Source organism: Phyllobates terribilis, unplaced genomic scaffold (genome assembly GCF_046119375.1).
Source record: "Phyllobates terribilis strain yellow unplaced genomic scaffold, ASM4611937v1 Scaffold_325__1_contigs__length_2139453, whole genome shotgun sequence".
NCBI classification, from domain to species: domain Eukaryota; kingdom Metazoa; phylum Chordata; class Amphibia; order Anura; family Dendrobatidae; genus Phyllobates; species Phyllobates terribilis.
The window spans coordinates 80,669-105,391 of record NW_027363085.1 but is presented as its reverse complement, the minus strand read 5'-3'; the positions used below and the strand labels follow the sequence as shown (position 1 = coordinate 105,391).

The following is a 24,723-nucleotide window of genomic DNA, read 5'->3' as shown; positions in this document are numbered from 1 at the left end:
GAGGAGAACCAATTAAGGCGGGGGGTGGGGTGGAACGAGCAGCTGTCTACCCTTAGCAGGAGGGCTCCTGATTACATACCTCTCCTGCTGCTGCTGCTGCTGGCTGTCCAGCAGCAGACTGAAGGTGGCTGCTGCTGTGCACAGGTATATAAAGGCTCAGAGCCTATTATGACACGCGCAGCCAGCGTTCCATTGCCACATTCCATCTTCTGCAGGCAGGATACCTGGCTGGCTGAATGTCGCTGAGAAGCTCACAGAGACCGCCATAAGCAACAGTTTAACAGAATGCCACAGACTAATCAACCAAACTTTTTGGGTTGGGTTCTCTTTTATAGTCTGCAGGCATTAAATGAAAGAAGTCAGTGTTCCAGCAGAAGGAGACAACGTTTCAGAAAAGGCATTGTAGCAAACCAAAAAAGAAATTTTAAGCGCAGCAGAGTAACCAGCGCACATACCTGTTAGCTCAGGTGAGTTTAAAAGGCTGCTGTTGATAACAAGGGCATTTGCTAAATAGATGGTGTGTGTGCAACAATATACTGAAAGGTCAATTATATTGTGCAGCTTATCTCACCACCTGTAGTTATTTAGGTGAAAGCTCCAAAATGCTTGCCTAATATGTCTGTTTATCCAAAAGGAAGTAAAAAGGGAGAGCTAGAAAGATAGCATTGCATCACATTACATGGCAATGCAATGCACAGTTGCTGAAGTTGAACCAAAATGAGCTTGTAATCTGGCTTCTGCAACTTTGAACATGAAAAATCCAATGAGGAGAAGAAAAGCAAAGCCAAAGAGTCCATCCCAAAATCCGACAAACAAGCAAAATGAACAAAAAACATTGAATTCAATTCTTTCTGATTTTAGAAACTGCATTAAAGAAGGGGTGCACCGGTCCTGGAGATACTGCAATACCAGGTCAATGCGTGGAGTGGACAGAGCAAGCTCTTTTTCCATCTCCCTGTTCTAAAAATCCATTTAATATATGGTCCCCAGATAGGGGACGTATCAGATATTAAACTGATAAGAACAGATACTACACTTGATCTTAGCCAAAAGGCCGAGAAGCGATAACCAGAATTGGTTTCAAACTACGGAGCCACCCAAGGATCCTGAAAAGTCCATTTGTGGAGATGAGCTCCTGGACTCCCGTTAAGAAGACATGTTGTCAACCTCTAGATCCCTTACATGCCTGCACTTTTCGGCTTGCTGCTGCTGCAATCCACGCGTTTTAGATCTGCATAACTCCACCTCTTTAAACACAGCACCTTCACCCCCTGCTGTTCCCACCCGCCTCAACACCGTTGGAAGGGAGGAGAACCAATTAAGGCGGGGGGTGGGGTGGAACGAGCAGCTGTCTACCCTTAGCAGGAGGGCTCCTGATTACATACCTCTCCTGCTGCTGCTGCTGCTGGCTGTCCAGCAGCAGACTGAAGGTGGCTGCTGCTGTGCACAGGTATATAAAGGCTCAGAGCCTATTATGACACGCGCAGCCAGCGTTCCATTGCCACATTCCATCTACTGCAGGCAGGATACCTGGCTGGCTGAATGTCGCTGAGAAGCTCACAGAGACCGCCATAAGCAACAGTTTAACAGAATGCCACAGACTAATCAACCAAACTTTTTGGGTTGGGTTCTCTTTTATAGTCTGCAGGCATTAAATGAAAGAAGTCAGTGTTCCAGCAGAAGGAGACAACGTTTCAGAAAAGGCATTGTAGCAAACCAAAAAAGAAATTTTAAGCGCAGCAGAGTAACCAGCGCACATACCTGTTAGCTCAGGTGAGTTTAAAAGGCTGCTGTTGATAACAAGGGCATTTGCTAAATAGATGGTGTGTGTGCAACAATATACTGAAAGGTCAATTATATTGTGCAGCTTATCTCACCACCTGTAGTTATTTAGGTGAAAGCTCCAAAATGCTTGCCTAATATGTCTGTTTATCCAAAAGGAAGTAAAAAGGGAGAGCTAGAAAGATAGCATTGCATCACATTACATGGCAATGCAATGCACAGTTGCTGAAGTTGAACCAAAATGAGCTTGTAATCTGGCTTCTGCAACTTTGAACATGAAAAATCCAATGAGGAGAAGAAAAGCAAAGCCAAAGAGTCCATCCCAAAATCCGACAAACAAGCAAAATGAACAAAAAACATTGAATTCAATTCTTTCTGATTTTAGAAACTGCATTAAAGAAGGGGTGCACCGGTCCTGGAGATACTGCAATACCAGGTCAATGCGTGGAGTGGACAGAGCAAGCTCTTTTTCCATCTCCCTGTTCTAAAAATCCATTTAATATATGGTCCCCAGATAGGGGACATATCAGATATTAAACTGATAAGAACAGATACTACACTTGATCTTAGCCAAAAGGCCGAGAAGCGATAACCAGAATTGGTTTCAAACTACGGAGCCACCCAAGGATCCTGAAAAGTCCATTTGTGGAGATGAGCTCCTGGACTCCCGTTAAGAAGACATGTTGTCAACCTCTAGATCCCTTACATGCCTGCACTTTTCGGCTTGCTGCTGCTGCAATCCACGCGTTTTAGATCTGCATAACTACACCTCTTTAAACACAGCACCTTCACCCCCTGCTGTTCCCACCCGCCTCAACACCGTTGGAAGGGAGGAGAACCAATTAAGGCGGGGGGTGGGGTGGAACGAGCAGCTGTCTACCCTTAGCAGGAGGGCTCCTGATTACATACCTCTCCTGCTGCTGCTGCTGCTGGCTGTCCAGCAGCAGACTGAAGGTGGCTGCTGCTGTGCACAGGTATATAAAGGCTCAGAGCCTATTATGACACGCGCAGCCAGCGTTCCATTGCCACATTCCATCTACTGCAGGCAGGATACCTGGCTGGCTGAATGTCGCTGAGAAGCTCACAGAGACCGCCATAAGCAACAGTTTAACAGAATGCCACAGACTAATCAACCAAACTTTTTGGGTTGGGTTCTCTTTTATAGTCTGCAGGCATTAAATGAAAGAAGTCAGTGTTCCAGCAGAAGGAGACAACGTTTCAGAAAAGGCATTGTAGCAAACCAAAAAAGAAATTTTAAGCGCAGCAGAGTAACCAGCGCACATACCTGTTAGCTCAGGTGAGTTTAAAAGGCTGCTGTTGATAACAAGGACATTTGCTAAATAGATGGTGTGTGTGCAACAATATACTGAAAGGTCAATTATATTGTGCAGCTTATCTCACCACCTGTAGTTATTTAGGTGAAAGCTCCAAAATGCTTGCCTAATAAATCTGTTTATCCAAAAGGAAGTAAAAAGGGAGAGCTAGAAAGATAGCATTGCATCACATTACATGGCAATGCAATGCACAGTTGCTGAAGTTGAACCAAAATGAGCTTGTAATCTGGCTTCTGCAACTTTGAACATGAAAAATCCAATGAGGAGAAGAAAAGCAAAGCCAAAGAGTCCATCCCAAAATCCGACAAACAAGCAAAATGAACAAAAAACATTGAATTCAATTCTTTCTGATTTTAGAAACTGCATTAAAGAAGGGGTGCACCGGTCCTGGAGATACTGCAATACCAGGTCAATGCGTGGAGTGGACAGAGCAAGCTCTTTTTCCATCTCCCTGTTCTAAAAATCCATTTAATATATGGTCGCCAGATAGGGGACGTATCAGATATTAAACTGATAAGAACAGATACTACACTTGATCTTAGCCAAAAGGCCGAGAAGCGATAACCAGAATTGGTTTCAAACTACGGAGCCACCCAAGGATCCTGAAAAGTCCATTTGTGGAGATGAGCTCCTGGACTCCCGTTAAGAAGACATGTTGTCAACCTCTAGATCCCTTACATGCCTGCACTTTTCGGCTTGCTGCTGCTGCAATCCACGCGTTTTAGATCTGCATAACTCCACCTCTTTAAACACAGCACCTTCACCCCCTGCTGTTCCCACCCGCCTCAACACCGTTGGAAGGGAGGAGAACCAATTAAGGCGGGGGGTGGGGTGGAACGAGCAGCTGTCTACCCTTAGCAGGAGGGCTCCTGATTACATACCTCTCCTGCTGCTGCTGCTGCTGGCTGTCCAGCAGCAGACTGAAGGTGGCTGCTGCTGTGCACAGGTATATAAAGGCTCAGAGCCTATTATGACACGCGCAGCCAACGTTCCATTGCCACATTCCATCTACTGCAGGCAGGATACCTGGCTGGCTGAATGTCGCTGAGAAGCTCACAGAGACCGCCATAAGCAACAGTTTAACAGAATGCCACAGACTAATCAACCAAACTTTTTGGGTTGGGTTCTCTTTTATAGTCTGCAGGCATTAAATGAAAGAAGTCAGTGTTCCAGCAGAAGGAGACAACGTTTCAGAAAAGGCATTGTAGCAAACCAAAAAAGAAATTTTAAGCGCAGCAGAGTAACCAGCGCACATACCTGTTAGCTCAGGTGAGTTTAAAAGGCTGCTGTTGATAACAAGGGCATTTGCTAAATAGATGGTGTGTGTGCAACAATATACTGAAAGGTCAATTATATTGTGCAGCTTATCTCACCACCTGTAGTTATTTAGGTGAAAGCTCCAAAATGCTTGCCTAATATGTCTGTTTATCCAAAAGGAAGTAAAAAGGGAGAGCTAGAAAGATAGCATTGCATCACATTACATGGCAATGCAATGCACAGTTGCTGAAGTTGAACCAAAATGAGCTTGTAATCTGGCTTCTGCAACTTTGAACATGAAAAATCCAATGAGGAGAAGAAAAGCAAAGCCAAAGAGTCCATCCCAAAATCCGACAAACAAGCAAAATGAACAAAAAACATTGAATTCAATTCTTTCTGATTTTAGAAACTGCATTAAAGAAGGGGTGCACCGGTCCTGGAGATACTGCAATACCAGGTCAATGCGTGGAGTGGACAGAGCAAGCTCTTTTTCCATCTCCCTGTTCTAAAAATCCATTTAATATATGGTCCCCAGATAGGGGACGTATCAGATATTAAACTGATAAGAACAGATACTACACTTGATCTTAGCCAAAAGGCCGAGAAGCGATAACCAGAATTGGTTTCAAACTACGGAGCCACCCAAGGATCCTGAAAAGTCCATTTGTGGAGATGAGCTCCTGGACTCCCGTTAAGAAGACATGTTGTCAACCTCTAGATCCCTTACATGCCTGCACTTTTCGGCTTGCTGCTGCTGCAATCCACGCGTTTTAGATCTGCATAACTCCACCTCTTTAAACACAGCACCTTCACCCCCTGCTGTTCCCACCCGCCTCAACACCGTTGGAAGGGAGGAGAACCAATTAAGGCGGGGGGTGGGGTGGAACGAGCAGCTGTCTACCCTTAGCAGGAGGGCTCCTGATTACATACCTCTCCTGCTGCTGCTGCTGCTGGCTGTCCAGCAGCAGACTGAAAGTGGCTGCTGCTGTGCACAGGTATATAAAGGCTCAGAGCCTATTATGACACGCGCAGCCAGCGTTCCATTGCCACATTCCATCTACTGCAGGCAGGATACCTGGCTGGCTGAATGTCGCTGAGAAGCTCACAGAGACCGCCATAAGCAACAGTTTAACAGAATGCCACAGACTAATCAACCAAACTTTTTGGGTTGGGTTCTCTTTTATAGTCTGCAGGCATTAAATGAAAGAAGTCAGTGTTCCAGCAGAAGGAGACAACGTTTCAGAAAAGGCATTGTAGCAAACCAAAAAAGAAATTTTAAGCGCAGCAGAGTAACCAGCGCACATACCTGTTAGCTCAGGTGAGTTTAAAAGGCTGCTGTTGATAACAAGGGCATTTGCTAAATAGATGGTGTGTGTGCAACAATATACTGAAAGGTCAATTATATTGTGCAGCTTATCTCACCACCTGTAGTTATTTAGGTGAAAGCTCCAAAATGCTTGCCTAATATGTCTGTTTATCCAAAAGGAAGTAAAAAGGGAGAGCTAGAAAGATAGCATTGCATCACATTACATGGCAATGCAATGCACAGTTGCTGAAGTTGAACCAAAATGAGCTTGTAATCTGGCTTCTGCAACTTTGAACATGAAAAATCCAATGAGGAGAAGAAAAGCAAAGCCAAAGAGTCCATCCCAAAATCCGACAAACAAGCAAAATGAACAAAAAACATTGAATTCAATTCTTTCTGATTTTAGAAACTGCATTAAAGAAGGGGTGCACCGGTCCTGGAGATACTGCAATACCAGGTCAATGCGTGGAGTGGACAGAGCAAGCTCTTTTTCCATCTCCCTGTTCTAAAAATCCATTTAATATATGGTCCCCAGATAGGGGACGTATCAGATATTAAACTGATAAGAACAGATACTACACTTGATCTTAGCCAAAAGGCCGAGAAGCGATAACCAGAATTGGTTTCAAACTACGGAGCCACCCAAGGATCCTGAAAAGTCCATTTGTGGAGATGAGCTCCTGGACTCCCGTTAAGAAGACATGTTGTCAACCTCTAGATCCCTTACATGCCTGCACTTTTCGGCTTGCTGCTGCTGCAATCCACGCGTTTTAGATCTGCATAACTCCACCTCTTTAAACACAGCACCTTCACCCCCTGCTGTTCCCACCCGCCTCAACACCGTTGGAAGGGAGGAGAACCAATTAAGGCGGGGGGTGGGGTGGAACGAGCAGCTGTCTACCCTTAGCAGGAGGGCTCCTGATTACATACCTCTCCTGCTGCTGCTGCTGCTGGCTGTCCAGCAGCAGACTGAAGGTGGCTGCTGCTGTGCACAGGTATATAAAGGCTCAGAGCCTATTATGACACGCGCAGCCAGCGTTCCATTGCCACATTCCATCTACTGCAGGCAGGATGCCTGGCTGGCTGAATGTCGCTGAGAAGCTCACAGAGACCGCCATAATCAACAGTTTAACAGAATGCCACAGACTAATCAACCAAACTTTTTGGGTTGTGTTCTCTTTTATAGTCTGCAGGCATTAAATGAAAGAAGTCAGTGTTCCAGCAGAAGGAGACAACGTTTCAGAAAAGGCATTGTAGCAAACCAAAAAAGAAATTTTAAGCGCAGCAGAGTAACCAGCGCACATACCTGTTAGCTCAGGTGAGTTTAAAAGGCTGCTGTTGATAACAAGGGCATTTGCTAAATAGATGGTGTGTGTGCAACAATATACTGAAAGGTCAATTATATTGTGCAGCTTATCTCACCACCTGTAGTTATTTAGGTGAAAGCTCCAAAATGCTTGCCTAATATGTCTGTTTATCCAAAAGGAAGTAAAAAGGGAGAGCTAGAAAGATAGCATTGCATCACATTACATGGCAATGCAATGCACAGTTGCTGAAGTTGAACCAAAATGAGCTTGTAATCTGGCTTCTGCAACTTTGAACATGAAAAATCCAATGAGGAGAAGAAAAGCAAAGCCAAAGAGTCCATCCCAAAATCCGACAAACAAGCAAAATGAACAAAAAACATTGAATTCAATTCTTTCTGATTTTAGAAACTGCATTAAAGAAGGGGTGCACCGGTTCTGGAGATACTGCAATACCAGGTCAATGCGTGGAGTGGACAGAGCAAGCTCTTTTTCCATCTCCCTGTTCTAAAAATCCATTTAATATATGGTCCCCAGATAGGGGACGTATCAGATATTAAACTGATAAGAACAGATACTACACTTGATCTTAGCCAAAAGGCCGAGAAGCGATAACCAGAATTGGTTTCAAACTACGGAGCCACCCAAGGATCCTGAAAAGTCCATTTGTGGAGATGAGCTCCTGGACTCCCGTTAAGAAGACATGTTGTCAACCTCTAGATCCCTTACATGCCTGCACTTTTCGGCTTGCTGCTGCTGCAATCCACGCGTTTTAGATCTGCATAACTCCACCTCTTTAAACACAGCACCTTCACCCCCTGCTGTTCCCACCCGCCTTAACACCGTTGGAAGGGAGGAGAACCAATTAAGGCGGGGGGTGGGGTGGAACGAGCAGCTGTCTACCCTTAGCAGGAGGGCTCCTGATTACATACCTCTCCTGCTGCTGCTGCTGCTGGCTGTCCAGCAGCAGACTGAAGGTGGCTGCTGCTGTGCACAGGTATATAAAGGCTCAGAGCCTATTATGACACGCGCAGCCAGCATTCCATTGCCACATTCCATCTACTGCAGGCAGGATACCTGGCTGGCTGAATGTCGCTGAGAAGCTCACAGAGACCGCCATAAGCAACAGTTTAACAGAATGCCACAGACTAATCAACCAAACTTTTTGGGTTGGGTTCTCTTTTATAGTCTGCAGGCATTAAATGAAAGAAGTCAGTGTTCCAGCAGAAGGAGACAACGTTTCAGAAAAGGCATTGTAGCAAACCAAAAAAGAAATTTTAAGCGCAGCAGAGTAACCAGCGCACATACCTGTTAGCTCAGGTGAGTTTAAAAGGCTGCTGTTGATAACAAGGGCATTTGCTAAATAGATGGTGTGTGTGCAACAATATACTGAAAGGTCAATTATATTGTGCAGCTTATCTCACCACCTGTAGTTATTTAGGTGAAAGCTCCAAAATGCTTGCCTAATATGTCTGTTTATCCAAAAGGAAGTAAAAAGGGAGAGCTAGAAAGATAGCATTGCATCACATTACATGGCAATGCAATGCACAGTTGCTGAAGTTGAACCAAAATGAGCTTGTAATCTGGCTTCTGCAACTTTGAACATGAAAAATCCAATGAGGAGAAGAAAAGCAAAGCCAAAGAGTCCATCCCAAAATCCGACAAACAAGCAAAATGAACAAAAAACATTGAATTCAATTCTTTCTGATTTTAGAAACTGCATTAAAGAAGGGGTGCACCGGTTCTGGAGATACTGCAATACCAGGTCAATGCGTGGAGTGGACAGAGCAAGCTCTTTTTCCATCTCCCTGTTCTAAAAATCCATTTAATATATGGTCCCCAGATAGGGGACGTATCAGATATTAAACTGATAAGAACAGATACTACACTTGATCTTAGCCAAAAGGCCGAGAAGCGATAACCAGAATTGGTTTCAAACTACGGAGCCACCCAAGGATCCTGAAAAGTCCATTTGTGGAGATGAGCTCCTGGACTCCCGTTAAGAAGACATGTTGTCAACCTCTAGATCCCTTACATGCCTGCACTTTTCGGCTTGCTGCTGCTGCAATCCACGCGTTTTAGATCTGCATAACTCCACCTCTTTAAACACAGCACCTTCACCCCCTGCTGTTCCCACCCGCCTCAACACCGTTGGAAGGGAGGAGAACCAATTAAGGCGGGGGGTGGGGTGGAACGAGCAGCTGTCTACCCTTAGCAGGAGGGCTCCTGATTACATACCTCTCCTGCTGCTGCTGCTGCTGGCTGTCCAGCAGCAGACTGAAGGTGGCTGCTGCTGTGCACAGGTATATAAAGGCTCAGAGCCTATTATGACACGCGCAGCCAGCGTTCCATTGCCACATTCCATCTACTGCAGGCAGGATACCTGGCTGGCTGAATGTCGCTGAGAAGCTCACAGAGACCGCCATAAGCAACAGTTTAACAGAATGCCACAGACTAATCAACCAAACTTTTTGGGTTGGGTTCTCTTTTATAGTCTGCAGGCATTAAATGAAAGAAGTCAGTGTTCCAGCAGAAGGAGACAACGTTTCAGAAAAGGCATTGTAGCAAACCAAAAAAGAAATTTTAAGCGCAGCAGAGTAACCAGCGCACATACCTGTTAGCTCAGGTGAGTTTAAAAGGCTGCTGTTGATAACAAGGGCATTTGCTAAATAGATGGTGTGTGTGCAACAATATACTGAAAGGTCAATTATATTGTGCAGCTTATCTCACCACCTGTAGTTATTTAGGTGAAAGCTCCAAAATGCTTGCCTAATATGTCTGTTTATCCAAAAGGAAGTAAAAAGGGAGAGCTAGAAAGATAGCATTGCATCACATTACATGGCAATGCAATGCACAGTTGCTGAAGTTGAACCAAAATGAGCTTGTAATCTGGCTTCTGCAACTTTGAACATGAAAAATCCAATGAGGAGAAGAAAAGCAAAGCCAAAGAGTCCATCCCAAAATCCGACAAACAAGCAAAATGAACAAAAAACATTGAATTCAATTCTTTCTGATTTTAGAAACTGCATTAAAGAAGGGGTGCACCGGTCCTGGAGATACTGCAATACCAGGTCAATGCGTGGAGTGGACAGAGCAAGCTCTTTTTCCATCTCCCTGTTCTAAAAACCATTCAATATATGGTCCCCAGATAGGGGACGTATCAGATATTAAACTGATAAGAACAGATACTACACTTGATCTTAGCCAAAAGGCCGAGAAGCGATAACCAGAATTGGTTTCAAACTACGGAGCCACCCAAGGATCCTGAAAAGTCCATTTGTGGAGATGAGCTCCTGGACTCCCGTTAAGAAGACATGTTGTCAACCTCTAGATCCCTTACATGCCTGCACTTTTCGGCTTGCTGCTGCTGCAATCCACGCGTTTTAGATCTGCATAACTCCACCTCTTTAAACACAGCACCTTCACCCCCTGCTGTTCCCACCCGCCTCAACACCGTTGGAAGGGAGGAGAACCAATTAAGGCGGGGGGTGGGGTGGAACGAGCAGCTGTCTACCCTTAGCAGGAGGGCTCCTGATTACATACCTCTCCTGCTGCTGCTGCTGCTGGCTGTCCAGCAGCAGACTGAAGGTGGCTGCTGCTGTGCAAAGGTATATAAAGGCTCAGAGCCTATTATGACACGCGCAGCCAGCGTTCCATTGCCACATTCCATCTACTGCAGGCAGGATACCTGGCTGGCTGAATGTCGCTGAGAAGCTCACAGAGACCGCCATAAGCAACAGTTTAACAGAATGCCACAGACTAATCAACCAAACTTTTTGGGTTGGGTTCTCTTTTATAGTCTGCAGGCATTAAATGAAAGAAGTCAGTGTTCCAGCAGAAGGAGACAACGTTTCAGAAAAGGCATTGTAGCAAACCAAAAAAGAAATTTTAAGCGCAGCAGAGTAACCAGCGCACATACCTGTTAGCTCAGGTGAGTTTAAAAGGCTGCTGTTGATAACAAGGGCATTTGCTAAATAGATGGTGTGTGTGCAACAATATACTGAAAGGTCAATTATATTGTGCAGCTTATCTCACCACCTGTAGTTATTTAGGTGAAAGCTCCAAAATGCTTGCCTAATATGTCTGTTTATCCAAAAGGAAGTAAAAAGGGAGAGCTAGAAAGATAGCATTGCATCACATTACATGGCAATGCAATGCACAGTTGCTGAAGTTGAACCAAAATGAGCTTGTAATCTGGCTTCTGCAACTTTGAACATGAAAAATCCAATGAGGAGAAGAAAAGCAAAGCCAAAGAGTCCATCCCAAAATCCGACAAACAAGCAAAATGAACAAAAAACATTGAATTCAATTCTTTCTGATTTTAGAAACTGCATTAAAGAAGGGATGCACCGGTCCTGGAGATACTGCAATACCAGGTCAATGCGTGGAGTGGACAGAGCAAGCTCTTTTACCATCTCCCTGTCCTAAAAATCCATTTAATATATGGTCCCCAGATAGGGGACGTATCAGATATTAAACTGATAAGAACAGATACTACACTTGATCTTAGCCAAAAGGCCGAGAAGCGATAACCAGAATTGGTTTCAAACTACGGAGCCACCCAAGGATCCTGAAAAGTCCATTTGTGGAGATGAGCTCCTGGACTCCCGTTAAGAAGACATGTTGTCAACCTCTAGATCCCTTACATGCCTGCACTTTTCGGCTTGCTGCTGCTGCAATCCACGCGTTTTAGATCTGCATAACTCCACCTCTTTAAACACAGCACCTTCACCCCCTGATGTTCCCACCCGCCTCAACACCGTTGGAAGGGAGGAGAACCAATTAAGGCGGGGGGTGGGGTGGAACGAGCAGCTGTCTACCCTTAGCAGGAGGGCTCCTGATTACATACCTCTCCTGCTGCTGCTGCTGCTGGCTGTCCAGCAGCAGACTGAAGGTGGCTGCTGCTGTGCACAGGTATGTAAAGGCTCAGAGCCTAATATGACACGCGCAGCCAGCGTTCCATTGCCACATTCCATCTACTGCAGGCAGGATACCTGGCTGGCTGAATGTCGCTGAGAAGCTCACAGAGACCGCCATAAGCAACAGTTTAACAGAATGCCACAGACTAATCAACCAAACTTTTTGGGTTGGGTTCTCTTTTATAGTCTGCAGGCATTAAATGAAAGAAGTCAGTGTTCCAGCAGAAGGAGACAACGTTTCAGAAAAGGCATTGTAGCAAACCAAAAAAGAAATTTTAAGCGCAGCAGAGTAACCAGCGCACATACCTGTTAGCTCAGGTGAGTTTAAAAGGCTGCTGTTGATAACAAGGGCATTTGCTAAATAGATGGTGTGTGTGCAACAATATACTGAAAGGTCAATTATATTGTGCAGCTTATCTCACCACCTGTAGTTATTTAGGTGAAAGCTCCAAAATGCTTGCCTAATATGTCTGTTTATCCAAAAGGAAGTAAAAAGGGAGAGCTAGAAAGATAGCATTGCATCACATTACATGGCAATGCAATGCACAGTTGCTGAAGTTGAACCAAAATGAGCTTGTAATCTGGCTTCTGCAACTTTGAACATGAAAAATCCAATGAGGAGAAGAAAAGCAAAGCCAAAGAGTCCATCCCAAAATCCGACAAACAAGCAAAATGAACAAAAAACATTGAATTCAATTCTTTCTGATTTTAGAAACTGCATTAAAGAAGGGGTGCACCGGTCCTGGAGATACTGCAATACCAGGTCAATGCGTGGAGTGGACAGAGCAAGCTCTTTTTCCATCTCCCTGTTCTAAAAATCCATTTAATATATGGTCCCCAGATAGGGGACGTATCAGATATTAAACTGATAAGAACAGATACTACACTTGATCTTAGCCAAAAGGCCGAGAAGCGATCACCAGAATTGGTTTCAAACTACGGAGCCACCCAAGGATCCTGAAAAGTCCATTTGTGGAGATGAGCTCCTGGACTCCCGTTAAGAAGACATGTTGTCAACCTCTAGATCCCTTACATGCCTGCACTTTTCGGCTTGCTGCTGCTGCAATCCACGCGTTTTAGATCTGCATAACTCCACCTCTTTAAACACAGCACCTTCACCCCCTGCTGTTCCCACCCGCCTCAACACCGTTGGAAGGGAGGAGAACCAATTAAGGCGGGGGGTGGGGTGGAACGAGCAGCTGTCTACCCTTAGCAGGAGGGCTCCTGATTACATACCTCTCCTGCTGCTGCTGCTGCTGGCTGTCCAGCAGCAGACTGAAGGTGGCTGCTGCTGTGCACAGGTATATAAAGGCTCAGAGCCTATTATGACACGCGCAGCCAGCGTTCCATTGCCACATTCCATCTACTGCAGGCAGGATACCTGGCTGGCTGAATGTCGCTGAGAAGCTCACAGAGACCGCCATAAGCAACAGTTTAACAGAATGCCACAGACTAATCAACCAAACTTTTTGGGTTGGGTTCTCTTTTATAGTCTGCAGGCATTAAATGAAAGAAGTCAGTGTTCCAGCAGAAGGAGACAACGTTTCAGAAAAGGCATTGTAGCAAACCAAAAAAGAAATTTTAAGCGCAGCAGAGTAACCAGCGCACATACCTGTTAGCTCAGGTGAGTTTAAAAGGCTGCTGTTGATAACAAGGGCATTTGCTAAATAGATGGTGTGTGTGCAACAATATACTGAAAGGTCAATTATATTGTGCAGCTTATCTCACCACCTGTAGTTATTTAGGTGAAAGCTCCAAAATGCTTGCCTAATATGTCTGTTTATCCAAAAGGAAGTAAAAAGGGAGAGCTAGAAAGATAGCATTGCATCACATTACATGGCAATGCAATGCACAGTTGCTGAAGTTGAACCAAAATGAGCTTGTAATCTGGCTTCTGCAACTTTGAACATGAAAAATCCAATGAGGAGAAGAAAAGCAAAGCCAAAGAGTCCATCCCAAAATCCGACAAACAAGCAAAATGAACAAAAAACATTGTATTCAATTCTTTCTGATTTTAGAAACTGCATTACAGAAGGGGTGCACCAGTCCTGGAGATACTGCAATACCAGGTCAATGCGTGGAGTGGACAGAGCAAGCTCTTTTTCCATCTCCCTGTTCTAAAAATCCATTTAATATATGGTCCCCAGATAGGGGACGTATCAGATATTAAACTGATAAGAACAGATACTACACTTGATCTTAGCCAAAAGGCCGAGAAGCGATAACCAGAATTGGTTTCAAACTACGGAGCCACCCAAGGATCCTGAAAAGTCCATTTGTGGAGATGAGCTCCTGGACTCCCGTTAAGAAGACATGTTGTCAACCTCTAGATCCCTTACATGCCTGCACTTTTCGGCTTGCTGCTGCTGCAATCCACGCGTTTTAGATCTGCATAACTCCACCTCTTTAAACACAGCACCTTCACCCCCTGCTGTTCCCACCCGCCTCAACACCGTTGGAAGGGAGGAGAACCAATTAAGGCGGGGGTGGGGTGGAACGAGCAGCTGTCTACCCTTAGCAGGAGGGCTCCTGATTACATACCTCTCCTGCTGCTGCTGCTGCTGGCTGTCCAGCAGCAGACTGAAGGTGGCTGCTGCTGTGCACAGGTATATAAAGGCTCAGAGCCTATTATGACACGCGCAGCCAGCGTTCCATTGCCACATTCCATCTACTGCAGGCAGGATACCTGGCTGGCTGAATGTCGCTGAGAAGCTCACAGAGACCGCCATAAGCAACAGTTTAACAGAATGCCACAGACTAATCAACCAAACTTTTTGGGTTGGGTTCTCTTTTATAGTCTGCAGGCATTAAATGAAAGAAGTCAGTGTTCCAGCAGAAGGAGACAACGTTTCAGAAAAGGCATTGTAGCAAACCAAAAAAGAAATTTTAAGCGCAGCAGAGTAACCAGCGCACATACCTGTTAGCTCAGGTGAGTTTAAAAGGCTGCTGTTGATAACAAGGGCATTTGCTAAATAGATGGTGTGTGTGCAACAATATACTGAAAGGTCAATTATATTGTGCAGCTTATCTCACCACCTGTAGTTATTTAGGTGAAAGCTCCAAAATGCTTGCCTAATATGTCTGTTTATCCAAAAGGAAGTAAAAAGGGAGAGCTAGAAAGATAGCATTGCATCACATTACATGGCAATGCAATGCACAGTTGCTGAAGTTGAACCAAAATGAGCTTGTAATCTGGCTTCTGCAACTTTGAACATGAAAAATCCAATGAGGAGAAGAAAAGCAAAGCCAAAGAGTCCATCCCAAAATCCGACAAACAAGCAAAATGAACAAAAAACATTGAATTCAATTCTTTCTGATTTTAGAAACTGCATTACAGAAGGGGTGCACCAGTCCTGGAGATACTGCAATACCAGGTCAATGCGTGGAGTGGACAGAGCAAGCTCTTTTTCCATCTCCCTGTTCTAAAAATCCATTTAATATATGGTCCCCAGATAGGGGACGTATCAGATATTAAACTGATAAGAACAGATACTACACTTGATCTTAGCCAAAAGGCCGAGAAGCGATAACCAGAATTGGTTTCAAACTACGGAGCCACCCAAGGATCCTGAAAAGTCCATTTGTGGAGATGAGCTCCTGGACTCCCGTTAAGAAGACATGTTGTCAACCTCTAGATCCCTTACATGCCTGCACTTTTCGGCTTGCTGCTGCTGCAATCCACGCGTTTTAGATCTGCATAACTCCACCTCTTTAAACACAGCACCTTCACCCCCTGCTGTTCCCACCCGCCTCAACACCGTTGGAAGGGAGGAGAACCAATTAAGGCGGGGGGTGGGGTGGAACGAGCAGCTGTCTACCCTTAGCAGGAGGGCTCCTGATTACATACCTCTCCTGCTGCTGCTGCTGCTGGCTGTCCAGCAGCAGACTGAAGGTGGCTGCTGCTGTGCACAGGTATATAAAGGCTCAGAGCCTATTATGACACGCGCAGCCAGCGTTCCATTGCCACATTCCATCTACTGCAGGCAGGATACCTGGCTGGCTGAATGTCGCTGAGAAGCTCACAGAGACCGCCATAAGCAACAGTTTAACAGAATGCCACAGACTAATCAACCAAACTTTTTGGGTTGGGTTCTCTTTTATAGTCTGCAGGCATTAAATGAAAGAAGTCAGTGTTCCAGCAGAAGGAGACAACGTTTCAGAAAAGGCATTGTAGCAAACCAAAAAAGAAATTTTAAGCGCAGCAGAGTAACCAGCGCACATACCTGTTAGCTCAGGTGAGTTTAAAAGGCTGCTGTTGATAACAAGGGCATTTGCTAAATAGATGGTGTGTGTGCAACAATATACTGAAAGGTCAATTATATTGTGCAGCTTATCTCACCACCTGTAGTTATTTAGGTGAAAGCTCCAAAATGCTTGCCTAATATGTCTGTTTATCCAAAAGGAAGTAAAAATGGAGAGCTAGAAAGATAGCATTGCATCACATTACATGGCAATGCAATGCACAGTTGCTGAAGTTGAACCAAAATGAGCTTGTAATCTGGCTTCTGCAACTTTGAACATGAAAAATCCAATGAGGAGAAGAAAAGCAAAGCCAAAGAGTCCATCCCAAAATCCGACAAACAAGCAAAATGAACAAAAAACATTGAATTCAATTCTTTCTGATTTTAGAAACTGCATTAAAGAAGGGGTGCACCGGTCCTGGAGATACTGCAATACCAGGTCAATGCGTGGAGTGGACAGAGCAAGCTCTTTTTCCATCTCCCTGTTCTAAAAATCCATTTAATATATGGTCCCCAGATAGGGGACGTATCAGATATTAAACTGATAAGAACAGATACTACACTTGATCTTAGCCAAAAGGCCGAGAAGCGATAACCAGAATTGGTTTCAAACTACGGAGCCACCCAAGGATCCTGAAAAGTCCATTTGTGGAGATGAGCTCCTGGACTCCCGTTAAGAAGACATGTTGTCAACCTCTAGATCCCTTACATGCCTGCACTTTTCGGCTTGCTGCTGCTGCAATCCACGCGTTTTAGATCTGCATAACTCCACCTCTTTAAACACAGCACCTTCACCCCCTGCTGTTCCCACCCGCCTCAACACCGTTGGAAGGGAGGAGAACCAATTAAGGCGGGGGGTGGGGTGGAACGAGCAGCTGTCTACCCTTAGCAGGAGGGCTCCTGATTACATACCTCTCCTGCTGCTGCTGCTGCTGGCTGTCCAGCAGCAGACTGAAGGTGGCTGCTGCTGTGCACAGGTATATAAAGGCTCAGAGCCTATTATGACACGCGCAGCCAGCGTTCCATTGCCACATTCCATCTACTGCAGGCAGGATACCTGGCTGGCTGAATGTCGCTGAGAAGCTCACAGAGACCGCCATAAGCAACAGTTTAACAGAATGCCACAGACTAATCAACCAAACTTTTTGGGTTGGGTTCTCTTTTATAGTCTGCAGGCATTAAATGAAAGAAGTCAGTGTTCCAGCAGAAGGAGACAATGTTTCAGAAAAGGCATTGTAGCAAACCAAAAAAGAAATTTTAAGCGCAGCAGAGTAACCAGCGCACATACCTGTTAGCTCAGGTGAGTTTAAAAGGCTGCTGTTGATAACAAGGGCATTTGCTAAATAGATGGTGTGTGTGCAACAATATACTGAAAGGTCAATTATATTGTGCAGCTTATCTCACCACCTGTAGTTATTTAGGTGAAAGCTCCAAAATGCTTGCCTAATATGTCTGTTTATCCAAAAGGAAGTAAAAAGGGAGAGCTAGAAAGATAGCATTGCATCACATTACATGGCAATGCAATGCACAGTTGCTGAAGTTGAACCAAAATGAGCTTGTAATCTGGCTTCTGCAACTTTGAACATGAAAAATCCAATGAGGAGAAGAAAAGCAAAGCCAAAGAGTCCATCCCAAAATCCGACAAACAAGCAAAATGAACAAAAAACATTGAATTCAATTCTTTCTGATTTTAGAAACTGCATTAAAGAAGGGGTGCACCGGTCCTGGAGATACTGCAATACCAGGTCAATGCGTGGAGTGGACAGAGCAAGCTCTTTTTCCATCTCCCTGTTCTAAAAATCCATTTAATATATGGTCCCCAGATAGGGGACGTATCAGATATTAAACTGATAAGAACAGATACTACACTTGATCTTAGCCAAAAGGCCGAGAAGCGATAACCAGAATTGGTTTCAAACTACGGAGCCACCCAAGGATCCTGAAAAGTCCATTTGTGGAGATGAGCTCCTGGACTCCCGTTAAGAAGACATGTTGTCAACCTCTAGATCCCTTACATGCCTGCACTTTTCGGCTTGCTGCTGCTGCAATCCACGCGTTTTAGATCTGCATAACTCCACCTCTTTAAACACAGCACCTTCACCCCCTGCTGTTCCCACCCGCCTCAACACCGTTGGAAGGGAGGAGAACCAATTAAGGCGGGGGGTGGGGTGGAACGAGCAGCTGTCTACCCTTAGAAGGAGGGCTCCTGATTACATACCTCTCCTGCTGCTGCTGCTGGCTGTCCAGCAGCAGACTGAAGGTGGCTGCTGCTGTGCACAGGTATATAAAGGCTCAGAGCCTATTATGACACGCGCAGCCAGCGTTCCATTGCCACATTCCATCTACTGCAGGCAGGATACCTGGCTGGCTGAATGTCGCTGAGAAGCTCACAGAGACCGCCATAAGCAACAGTTTAACAGAATGCCACAGACTAATCAACCAAACTTTTTGGGTTGGGTTCTCTTTTATAGTCTGCAGGCATTAAATGAAAGAAGTCAGTGTTCCAGCAGAAGGAGACAACGTTTCAGAAAAGGCATTGTAGCAAACCAAAAAAGAAATTTTAAGCGCAGCAGAGTAACCAGCGCACATACCTGTTAGCTCAGGTGAGTTTAAAAGGCTGCTGTTGATAACAAGGGCATTTGCTAAATAGATGGTGTGTGTGCAACAATATACTGAAAGGTCAATTATATTGTGCAGCTTATCTCACCACCTGTAGTTATTTAGGTGAAAGCTCCAAAATGCTTGCCTAATATGTCTGTTTATCCAAAAGGAAGTAAAAAGGGAGAGCTAGAAAGATAGCATTGCATCACATTACATGGCAATGCAATGCACAGTTGCTGAAGTTGAACCAAAATGAGCTTGTAATCTGGCTTCTGCAACTTTGAACATGAAAAATCCAATGAGGAGAAGAAAAGCAAAGCCAAAGAGTCCATCCCAAAATCCGACAAACAAGCAAAATGAACAAAAAACATTGAATTCAATTCTTTCTGATTTTAGAAACTGCATTAAAGAAGGGGTGCACCGGTCCTGGAGATACTGCAATACCAGGTCAATGCGTGGAGTGGACAGAGCAAGCTCTTTTTCCATCTCCCTGTTCTAAAAATCCATTTAATATATGGTCCCCAGATAGGGGACGTATCAGATATTAAACTGATAAGAACAGATACTACACTTGATCTTAGCCAAAAGGCCGAGAAGCGATAACCAGAATTGGTTTCAAACTACGGAGCCACCCAAGGATCCTGAAAAGTCCATTTGTGGAGATGAGCTCCTGGACTCCCGTTAAGAAGACATGTTGTCAACCTCTAGATCCCTTACATGCCTGCACTTTTCGGCTTGCTGCTGCTGCAATCCACGCGTTTTAGATCTGCATAACTCCACCTCTTTAAACACAGCACCTTCACCCCCTGCTGTTCCCACCCGCCTCAACACCGTTGGAAGGGAGGAGAACCAATTAAGGCGGGGGGTGGGGTGGAACGAGCAGCTGTCTACCCTTAGCAGGAGGGCTCCTGATTACATACCTCTCCTGCTGCTGCTGCTGCTGGCTGTCCAGCAGCAGACTGAAGGTGGCTGCTGCTGTGCACAGGTATATAAAGGCTCAGAGCCTATTATGACACGCGCAGCCAGCGTTCCATTGCCACATTCCATCTACTGCAGGCAGGATACCTGGCTGGCTGAATGTCGCTGAGAAGCTCACAGAGACCGCCATAAGCAACAGTTTAACAGAATGCCACAGACTAATCAACCAAACTTTTTGGGTTGGGTTCTCTTTTATAGTCTGCAGGCATTAAATGAAAGAAGTCAGTGTTCCAGCAGAAGGAGACAACGTTTCAGAAAAGGCATTGTAGCAAACCAAAAAAGAAATTTTAAGCGCAGCAGAGTAACCAGCGCACATACCTGTTAGCTCAGGTGAGTTTAAAAGGCTGCTGTTGATAACAAGGGCATTTGCTAAATAGATGTCACGGGTGTGTTGCCACGAAGATCGTCACGAGTACACAGCCTGACTTCTCGCAGCTGACTTGTTGGTGCTTTGTGTTTTCTCGGCAGTGTAGGAGTTAATTCTCTCTCTCTCTGGGCTAGCTGAGGTCCAGCCTCGCCCAGCTGCAATCAATGCTTCTTTAGTGAGACTCCTTTATATTCCTGCAGGTCTGTTTGGGAGGTGTCGGTGAAAGCTTTTCATTCAGACTTACAGAGCGGATCGTGGTGTTTGGAGTTGCTGAGATAAGTGTATTTGGAAGTGTTTTTTCCCTTTCCTCGCTTTATCATTTATCTACTTTCCCGTTGGTGTTCCCTCTGTTGTAGTTGTGTAGAAGTTGTATGCAAGGTGGTTTTGGTTTTTCCCTTGTACTGTCTCGTTCGTCTAAATACTGTGTGTGGGCATATTATTTCTGGTTCCCAATTGTTGTGATCGGGGTCCTTCTCAGGACTAGATTACTTAGGTGCAGGGATCCTCAGGAGGTAGGGGTTACGCTGGCGGCCTGGACCTCTGTACCTTTAACAGTACCTCCAGGGTGAGGGATTAGTCAGGGCCCCAGCTTAGGGTCAGCTTAGGCCCCCTACCTCCAGTATTCTGTGACAGTGTGACATTTTCACCGACCAACTTAGTTTTTCTCCAGCTACCATGGATCCAGTAGCCGGTCTAGCTCGGCAGTTGCAGAGTTTGTCCATGGGGCTGGCGGACGTTAGGTCCAAGGTTTTGCATCCTCTGGAGCAAGCCGGACCAGAACCTAAAGTAGCTCTCCCTGACAGGTTCACTGGGGGGCGGGACAAGTTTTTTGTTTTCCGGGAGGCATGCAAATTGTACTTTCGATGCCAGGCCTCTCGGTCAGGGAAGTTTTTTGCAAGCTGTGCATGGCGTAAAACTTCAAGTGGGGGCAATACATAAAGAACTGTTGTCTTGCTACGTGTTGGAGGGTCTTCCCACTCCTATAGTGTTGGGCCTTCCTTGGTTAGCTAAGCATAACCCGGTTATTAATTGGCAAACCAGAGAGATCAGCCAATGGAGTAAATTCTGTAATAAAAACTGCATGAACACGGTCATCGGTGCAGTTACTCCTTGGGTCTTACCTCCATTTCTGGCGGACTTTGAGGATGTATTCTCGGAGAATGGGTGTCAGGAACTACCTCCTCATCGCGAGTATGACTGTTCTGTAAAACTGCTCCCTGAGGCCAAGTTACCTAAAGCTAGGTTGTATAACCTTTCTGGTCCTGAGAGGCAGGCCATGAAGGATTATATTTCTGAAAGTCTGGCTAAGGGGCATATTAGACCTTCATCTTCACCGGTGGCCGCGGGGTTCTTCTTTGTTAAGAAGAAAGATGGAGGCCTACGCCCTTGCCTGGATTTCCGTGAACTTAATCGGATTACGGTCCGAGATCCGTATCCGCTCCCACTTATTCCCGATCTCTTTAATCAGATCGTGGGCGCCAAATGGTTCTCTAAGTTGGATCTCAGGGGGGCGTACAATCTGATTAGGATGAAGGAGGGGGATGAGTGGAAGACGGCTTTTAACACTCCGGAGGGGCATTATGAGAACCTTGTCATGCCATTCGGTCTGACTAATGCCCCGGCGGTGTTTCAACACTTTGTTAATGATATTTTTCGCCACCTGGTGGGACAGTTTGTTGTCATATATCTGGATGATATCTTAATTTACTCGCCGGATCTGGTGTCTCATCAGGAGCACGTTAGACAGGTGTTACAGATCTTGCGGGATAATAAACTGTATGCCAAGTGGGAAAAGTGTGTGTTCGCCGTACAGGAACTCCAGTTTTTAGGCTTCCTGGTTTCAGCGTCCGGTTTTCGTATGGACCCTGGGAAAGTGCGGGCAGTTCTTGAGTGGGATCGGCCGGAGAATCTTAAGGCACTACAACGTTTCCTGGGGTTTGCTAACTATTACCGGAAGTTCATTCGTAATTTCTCGTCCATGGTTAAGCCTCTCACAGACATGACTAAAAAGGGGACGGATTTTTCTAGGTGGTCTGACAAGGCTTGTCAAGCATTCTCCTCCTTGAAAAAATGTTTTGCCTCATCACCTATACTCATTCAACCTGATGCGTCTCAGCCATTCTTTGTAGAGGTAGACGCTTCCGAGGTAGGGGTGGGAGCAGTATTGTCACAGGGTTCATCCCCTGGTAAGTGGCATCCGTGCGCCGTTTTCTCTAAAAAATTGTCGTCCGCTGAGAGGAATTACGATGTCGGCAATAGGGAACTCTTGGCCATTAAGTTAGCTTTTGAGGAGTGGCGCCATTTTTTGGAGGGGGCAGTTCATCCGGTCACCGTCATCACCGATCACAAGAACCTGCTATATCTGGAGTCCGCTAAACGTCTGAATCCCAGACAAGCTAGGTGGTCATTGTTTTTTACCAGGTTTAATTTCGTCGTTACATATCGTCCTGGGTCTAAAAATGTAAAGGCGGATGCCTTATCTCGTAGTTTCCCTGGGGCCGGGAATACGGACGACCCGATTCCTATTCTTCAGGAGGGGGTGGTGGTTTCGGCAGTATGCTCTGAGCTGGAGGAGGAGATATTGGAGGCTCAGGGGGACGCCCCTGTTGGACCTCCGGGGAGACTGTTCGTTCCAGATCAGTTGCGACAAAAGGTGATCGAGGCACACCATAACTCAGTTTTTGCAGGACACCCGGGGAGTAAAGCAACTGTGGATCTCCTCTCGCGTCGGTTTTGGTGGCCTAACTTACATAAAGAGGTGGTAACTTTTGTCGCGTCCTGTGGGGTTTGTGCGCGCTCTAAGACCTCACATACCCGTCCGTCTGGGGCCCTTTTACCTTTGAAGATCCCGGAGCGTCCTTGGACTCATCTGTCTATGGACTTTATTACGGACCTCCCTCCGTCTTCGGGTAAAACGGTCATACTCGTTGTAGTGGACAGGTTCAGCAAGATGGCACATTTCATCGCTCTTCCGGCTCTCCCTAATGCTAAAACTCTTGCGCAGGTGTTCATTGGGGAGATTGTGAGGCTTCACGGGGTACCCTCCGAGGTGGTGTCTGATCGGGGGTCTCAGTTTGTGTCCAAGTTCTGGAGGGCGTTTTGTGCACGGCGGGGGATGCATTTGTCATTCTCGTCGGCTTTTCATCCTCAGACCAATGGTCAGACGGAACGTATGAACCAGAGCTTGGAGACATATCTTCGGTGTTTTATGTCAGAGAACCAGGAGGACTGGGCTTCTTTCCTACCTCTGGCAGAGTTTGCTCTCAATAATAGGCGGAGCGAGTCCACTGGTAAGTCCCCGTTTTTTGGGGCATATGGTTTTCACCCCCAGTTTTGTACTTTCACTAGGGGGGGCTCTTCGGGAGTTCCGGAGGAGGAACGATTTTCCTCATCTCTCGCTTCAGTATGGAGAGGGGTGCTGAAGAATCTGAATACTATGGGGAACCGATACAAACGTATGGCTGATAGGAGGAGAGTGTCTGGTCCGGACCTAAGTGTGAACGATCAGGTATGGTTGTCTACCAGGAATATTAAACTTAAGGTTCCCTCCTGGAAACTGGGTCCCAGGTTCATCGGGCCGTACAGAATCAGTTCTGTTATTAATCCGGTGGCATTCCGTCTTGACCTCCCCCCTACGTTTAAAATTCACAACGTGTTTCACAGATCATTGCTTAAGAGGTATGTGGCGCCGGTGGTACCGTCACCTTTACCTCCCCCTCCTGTGGTTGTCAATGGTAACTTGGAGTTCCAGGTATCGAGGGTCATTGATTCACGCTTTAATCGCCGGTCCCTTCAGTACTTGGTTCATTGGAAGGGGTATGGTCCTGAGGAGAGGATGTGGGTTCCTGCGTCGGATATTAACGCAGACCGATTAGTTCGGGCCTTCCACACGACTCACCCGGATAAACCTGGCCCTGAGGGTCCGGAGGCCCCTCGTAGAAGGGGGGGTACTGTCACGGGTGTGTTGCCACGAAGATCGTCACGAGTACACAGCCTGACTTCTCGCAGCTGACTTGTTGGTGCTTTGTGTTTTCTCGGCAGTGTAGGAGTTAATTCTCTCTCTCTCTGGGCTAGCTGAGGTCCAGCCTCGCCCAGCTGCAATCAATGCTTCTTTAGTGAGACTCCTTTATATTCCTGCAGGTCTGTTTGGGAGGTGTCGGTGAAAGCTTTTCATTCAGACTTACAGAGCGGATCGTGGTGTTTGGAGTTGCTGAGATAAGTGTATTTGGAAGTGTTTTTTCCCTTTCCTCGCTTTATCATTTATCTCCTTTCCCGTTGGTGTTCCCTCTGTTGTAGTTGTGTAGAAGTTGTATGCAAGGTGGTTTTGGTTTTTCCCTTGTACTGTCTCGTTCGTCTAAATACTGTGTGTGGGCATATTATTTCTGGTTCCCAATTGTTGTGATCGGGGTCCTTCTCAGGACTAGATTACTTAGGTGCAGGGATCCTCAGGAGGTAGGGGTTACGCTGGCGGCCTGGACCTCTGTACCTTTAACAGTACCTCCAGGGTGAGGGATTAGTCAGGGCCCCAGCTTAGGGTGAGCTTAGGCCCCCTACCTCCAGTATTCTGTGACAGTGTGACAATAGATGGTGTGTGTGCAACAATATACTGAAAGGTCAATTATATTGTGCAGCTT

The 24,723-nt window shown here is 45.8% G+C and overlaps 15 non-coding genes across 15 annotated transcripts; all 15 read right to left on the bottom strand.

The window, feature by feature from the left end:
* Positions 1 to 875: 875 nt before the first annotated feature.
* LOC141221157 (U2 spliceosomal RNA) lies at positions 876 to 1,066 on the bottom strand. Its single transcript, XR_012289201.1, has one exon. It is a non-coding gene; the product is annotated as a U2 spliceosomal RNA (small nuclear RNA).
* A 1,115-nt stretch (positions 1,067 to 2,181) lies between these two features.
* On the bottom strand, positions 2,182 to 2,372 carry LOC141221388 (U2 spliceosomal RNA). Its single transcript, XR_012289421.1, has one exon. It is a non-coding gene; the product is annotated as a U2 spliceosomal RNA (small nuclear RNA).
* Positions 2,373 to 3,487: 1,115 nt separating this feature from the next.
* On the bottom strand, positions 3,488 to 3,678 carry LOC141221522 (U2 spliceosomal RNA). Its single transcript, XR_012289552.1, has one exon. It is a non-coding gene; the product is annotated as a U2 spliceosomal RNA (small nuclear RNA).
* A 1,115-nt stretch (positions 3,679 to 4,793) lies between these two features.
* LOC141221156 (U2 spliceosomal RNA) lies at positions 4,794 to 4,984 on the bottom strand. The gene has a single exon (XR_012289200.1). It is a non-coding gene; the product is annotated as a U2 spliceosomal RNA (small nuclear RNA).
* Positions 4,985 to 6,099: 1,115 nt separating this feature from the next.
* Positions 6,100 to 6,290, bottom strand: LOC141221155 (U2 spliceosomal RNA). The gene has a single exon (XR_012289199.1). It is a non-coding gene; the product is annotated as a U2 spliceosomal RNA (small nuclear RNA).
* A 1,115-nt stretch (positions 6,291 to 7,405) lies between these two features.
* On the bottom strand, positions 7,406 to 7,596 carry LOC141221494 (U2 spliceosomal RNA). The gene has a single exon (XR_012289525.1). It is a non-coding gene; the product is annotated as a U2 spliceosomal RNA (small nuclear RNA).
* Positions 7,597 to 8,711: 1,115 nt separating this feature from the next.
* LOC141221493 (U2 spliceosomal RNA) lies at positions 8,712 to 8,902 on the bottom strand. Its single transcript, XR_012289524.1, has one exon. It is a non-coding gene; the product is annotated as a U2 spliceosomal RNA (small nuclear RNA).
* Positions 8,903 to 10,017: 1,115 nt separating this feature from the next.
* LOC141221534 (U2 spliceosomal RNA) lies at positions 10,018 to 10,207 on the bottom strand. The gene has a single exon (XR_012289563.1). It is a non-coding gene; the product is annotated as a U2 spliceosomal RNA (small nuclear RNA).
* A 1,115-nt stretch (positions 10,208 to 11,322) lies between these two features.
* On the bottom strand, positions 11,323 to 11,513 carry LOC141221481 (U2 spliceosomal RNA). The gene has a single exon (XR_012289512.1). It is a non-coding gene; the product is annotated as a U2 spliceosomal RNA (small nuclear RNA).
* A 1,115-nt stretch (positions 11,514 to 12,628) lies between these two features.
* On the bottom strand, positions 12,629 to 12,819 carry LOC141221647 (U2 spliceosomal RNA). Its single transcript, XR_012289627.1, has one exon. It is a non-coding gene; the product is annotated as a U2 spliceosomal RNA (small nuclear RNA).
* A 1,115-nt stretch (positions 12,820 to 13,934) lies between these two features.
* Positions 13,935 to 14,125, bottom strand: LOC141221465 (U2 spliceosomal RNA). The gene has a single exon (XR_012289496.1). It is a non-coding gene; the product is annotated as a U2 spliceosomal RNA (small nuclear RNA).
* A 1,114-nt stretch (positions 14,126 to 15,239) lies between these two features.
* On the bottom strand, positions 15,240 to 15,430 carry LOC141221464 (U2 spliceosomal RNA). Its single transcript, XR_012289495.1, has one exon. It is a non-coding gene; the product is annotated as a U2 spliceosomal RNA (small nuclear RNA).
* A 1,115-nt stretch (positions 15,431 to 16,545) lies between these two features.
* LOC141221646 (U2 spliceosomal RNA) lies at positions 16,546 to 16,736 on the bottom strand. Its single transcript, XR_012289626.1, has one exon. It is a non-coding gene; the product is annotated as a U2 spliceosomal RNA (small nuclear RNA).
* A 1,115-nt stretch (positions 16,737 to 17,851) lies between these two features.
* On the bottom strand, positions 17,852 to 18,042 carry LOC141221645 (U2 spliceosomal RNA). The gene has a single exon (XR_012289625.1). It is a non-coding gene; the product is annotated as a U2 spliceosomal RNA (small nuclear RNA).
* Positions 18,043 to 19,154: 1,112 nt separating this feature from the next.
* LOC141221634 (U2 spliceosomal RNA) lies at positions 19,155 to 19,345 on the bottom strand. The gene has a single exon (XR_012289624.1). It is a non-coding gene; the product is annotated as a U2 spliceosomal RNA (small nuclear RNA).
* Between the last annotated feature and the right edge of the window lie 5,378 nt (positions 19,346 to 24,723).